At 44.6% G+C, this 4,467-nt stretch overlaps 2 non-coding genes across 2 annotated transcripts; both read right to left on the reverse strand.

Annotated features, from left to right (window-relative positions):
* Positions 1-2,081: 2,081 nt before the first annotated feature.
* TRNAS-CGA (transfer RNA serine (anticodon CGA)) lies at positions 2,082-2,158 on the reverse strand. The gene has a single exon. It is a non-coding gene; the product is annotated as a tRNA-Ser (tRNA).
* A 517-nt stretch (positions 2,159-2,675) lies between these two features.
* TRNAS-CGA (transfer RNA serine (anticodon CGA)) lies at positions 2,676-2,752 on the reverse strand. The gene has a single exon. It is a non-coding gene; the product is annotated as a tRNA-Ser (tRNA).
* Between the last annotated feature and the right edge of the window lie 1,715 nt (positions 2,753-4,467).

Genomic DNA, 4,467 nt, shown 5'->3' on the forward strand with positions numbered 1-4,467 from the left:
AGAATCACGAAAATGGACACAAATTGGAAGTTTAATTTATCACACGCGATGTCTTAGAACACTGTCACAGTCAATGATAAAGTTCAGAATTACGTGAAAATGACAAAGTCCACAACATCGTTAAGAGAGAATTCTAAGGAGAGGGAAGCTACGGGCAGTGCTGACGTCACTTGACCTTGCTCCACTCATGCGGTCTCCCTCAAGCAGGGCAGTGAGAACGAGAACCTTCTCTCGCACAGCTGTTCATGCATCGTAACTTAGCCGTTCGCTCATGAATAAAGATTTAACTCGTATGTGCCAGGGGCTATGCCTTCCTGGTACAGTATATTAGGTAGTACTGTACAAAATCCACTCACAAACAATTCCACATTATTAGCTAATGCAATCGTTATTTCTGGTAGTAAGCAGCTCTCTCTCATACGACAATATTGGTGAGACCTTCAAGAGAAAAAGATCGGGTTGGACGATGTGAAATTGACATTTTCAGCATGTCTCATGCGTGCTCGATTGCATTCATGCCTTGGGACTCTGTAGGCTAGCCCACCTCTGATATCGTGCCTGTCCTTGAGAAGACTGTATTTGGATCGAAATAATTCGACAGCTAAACTACTGTTGTGCGAATTTAATTTGGAATGAACTGCAAGTATTGAACGCATTGGATTTTGAATTATTAGACATCATAAATTTAAAGCATTCATTGTCAAAGAACTCCTTTTAAACCCCTTCACTATATTTAATTGAAAGTAATCGGATGACTGGCTGTCTAATGAACCAATACAGTGTATTGACTGTAACTGACTGACCTGTGTTTTATGATGCCCGCTTGTCAAAATTTCGTTTTAATTAATCACTTTGCGTGTTGGTGCTGAGTAAAAAAATGATATTGCAATGCCTCCTGAACCGTAGCATAATGTGTTCGCCGGACAATTTTCTATGAAAAAAAATATTACGTGATTGAGTAAACTCCCTTCGAAGTTCTCGTGTTCGGTCTTATCGCCTTGTAATGTATTATCAAACCCCCAGGTTTAAAATGACCTTAAATTACTTTCGTGTCCTCAAACGTTTAGGGAATCGATGATCATTTTAACGTTTTCTAAGGGGCAATGATCATAGCGCTTTAGTCATCTATTGACCACAATGCAGCTACTAGAATTTCCGGCTCATTGAATGAATGGACAGCGCAGTGGCTTTTGTTTCAGAAAGCCCCGGGGCGAATTCCCGACCGGGTCGGGATTTCAATCTTAATTAGTTAATTTCCTTGGTTAGGGGACCGAGTATCTGTGCTGTCCCCACCATCCCTCACAGAGCGCTGTCCTCCACCTCAGTAATACGCCGTATGGGCAGGTAACGTCCACCCTCGACGGAGAGTCAGTCTTACAAGGGTCCCACCTGGCTGGCAATTGCCACACGAAATTATTATCTAAGGGAACATCAAGAGTATGGGCTCCAACAACGTCACTTTGAATCTCTCTGAAGTAACGGGTGCCTACTACTACTACTACTACTACTACTACTATTACTACTAAAATGTTTTCATTCCTCCCATGAAGGGGGAGGCGGGCCTCTTAGACGGTGACGTCTCTCAGGCCGGGAGATTTGTTGCGGTGAAGGAGATGTTCGGAGAAGGTGAGGGGGTTAGTGGTCGTGGCCTATAGCATTCACCTTAGTTCAATAGAATGGAAAACAACGGAAATCTAAATCGAAACAGACTTTCAACGTATTAGGTCGTGTTACGTACATGTAGTACGTGTTGAAGAGATGTTAAGTACAGAACAAAAATGGCCAGCCGGACACCAGTGGGACCCGAACCCACAACCTCCCGATTTCGCGTCGGTTGCTCTACCAATTGAGCTATGGTGGCGTAGGACATCTTTGTTCTGTTTGAAAGGATCTGAGCTACAGGTCTGGCACTGCTGCTAGCACACTGTAGAGTGCGTTTAAGTCGCCCGTTGTGGGGCATGTCAATGAATATTGAATTTTCACGACCTCATTGTAATCGAAACAGACTTTGAAGGTATTAGGTCGTGTTACGTACATGTAGTACGTGCTGAAGAGATGTTAAGTACAGAACAAAAATGGCCAGCCGGACACCAGTGGGATCCGAACCCACAACCTCCCGATTTCGGGTCGGTTGCTCTACCAATTGAGCTATGGTGGCGTAGGACATCTTTGTTCTGTTTGAAAGGATCTGAGCTACAGGTCTGGCACTGCTGCTAGCACACTGTAGAGTGCGTTTAAGTCGCCCGTTGTGGGGCATGTCAATGAATATTGAATTTTCACGACCGCATTGTAATCGAAACAGACTTTCAACGTATTAGGTCGTGTTACGTACCTGTAGTACGTGTTGAAGAGATGTTAAGTACAGAACAAAAATGGCCAGCCGGACACCAGTGGGATCCGAAACCACAACCTCCCGATTTCGCGTCGGTTGCTCTGCCAATTGAGCGATGGTGGCCTAGGGCATCTTTGTTCTGTTTGAAAGGATCTGAGCTACAGGTCTGGCACTGCTGCTAGCACACTGTAGAGTGCGTTTAAGTCGCCCGTTGTGGGGCATGTCAATGAATATTGAATTTTCACGACCGCATTGTAATCGAAACAGACTTTGAAGGTATTAGGTCGTGTTACGTACATGTAGTACGTGCTGAAGAGACTTTAAGTACAGAACAAAAATGGCCAGCCGGACACCAGTGGGATCCGAACCCACAACCTCCCGATTTCGCGTCGGTTGCTCTACCAATTGAGCTATGGTGGCCTAGGCCATCTTTGTTCTGTTTGAAAGGATCTGAGCTACAGGTCTGGCACTACTGCTAGCACACATAGCTGAACTGGTAGAGCAACCGACGCGAAATCGGGAGGTTGTGGGTTCGGATCCCACTGGTGTCCGGCTGGCCATTTTTGTTCTGTACTTAACATCTCTTCAACACGTACTACATGTACGTAACACGTCCTAATACGTTGAAAGTCTGTTTCGATTACAATGCGGTCGTGAAAATTCAATATTCAACGGAAATCTATTCATTATAAGTGTTCCGCATGCACCAGTGATAAATTAGATGGCTAATCGCATGTTTAAAAAGGAGCGCTATAACGTGCTGTATTTAGAATGTGGAACAAACAGCCGTCTTTTTACTACACACGTTCTGTAACAAGATGTATTTGTAAATACGCCAAGGATGCAGAAAATGAAGTGTAATAATCCATTAACTCAAACACAAACAGACATTGTTTGTGGTATGTGCCTTGAGCAATCCACTAGCTCTTAATTGTAACTCTGTTCGGCGAAATATGTGTAGAGAAGGCTGAAACTCGTGCGCATATCATATGCGAGCTTTGGCTACATTCCGACCAGACCAGATTCTTCATAGATTAAAATCACGTCACTGTATTCGTTCTTGCTGAACACACCAGCCATTGTCCATATGTCGTCAGCAACTGTAGTGTTACTATGCGTTCTAAAACGAGGATAAATAGGGGGCGCATTAGACGGGTAGCGCTGAGGAACTTGCAGCGAGCGGCCGTCTGGTTGTCATCTCTTCGTATTCTCTGACGCGACCTGTCTTCAGGCAGTAATAAAGCAAAGTCATCTCCGTACAGGCCATGAAGGCCCTTGGAGCGGTGGAAGGTAAAGGCTTCCACTATCCGTAACCTCGTCACATGATGGGGTAGAGTGGTTAGCTCTACGCCCGGCCGCCTTTGCCCCCAGGAATTAACCTGGTACTCATTTTTGGTGTAGGCTGAGTGAACCTCAGGGCCATGTGCACCTCCGGAAGTGGAAATCTCGTTTCTTAAATTTTTACGTCTTCCTGACGGGGATTCGAACCCACGTCCTTCCGGGCGAACCGAGAACGCCTTTACCGCCTCGGCCAGGCGGCCCCTCTTCAGGCAGTAGTACCCGTTTTAAAATGAGTGCATGTTGCGGAACACTTATAAACAGAAATCACGGCGCTAGAGGCCACCTGGTATGTGAAGGGGTATGTACTCTGACAGACAAAAGTTCTCAGTCCCCGAATCAGAGGAATTAAGCATACTTCTGACCGTGGATCGAACCCGGGTCCCTCTGAACTGAAAGCTTAGATACTGACCATTCAGGCAGAAAATCTTACGATCGAATCTAATGAATAACAGTCAAAAATTGAATTTACTCATTCTCAGGATTTTTCGGCCTAAGATGTTATATTATAATGCTCCTTTGGCCGTAGACCATGTAAACTTATTTACATTGCCAAACGATTCAACCATACCAAGATGTGCCACAATCAATTACATTGTTTCCGGTTTTCTTCGATCGTTTAGTTTCAAACGCATGACAACATGGTAAGTCGTCTATTCGGCCTCATCTGTCACACCTCGTATTTCGATTATTATATTTTAGATCTCAGTACAGTACTTGTGATGGTGTGATCTGTTGATGATTCCCTTACACCTTCATAGATGTATATCAAAGGAAAGGAGAGAAGTATCAACTTT

This window comes from Anabrus simplex, chromosome 2 (assembly GCF_040414725.1).
Source record: "Anabrus simplex isolate iqAnaSimp1 chromosome 2, ASM4041472v1, whole genome shotgun sequence".
Classification (NCBI taxonomy): domain Eukaryota; kingdom Metazoa; phylum Arthropoda; class Insecta; order Orthoptera; family Tettigoniidae; genus Anabrus; species Anabrus simplex.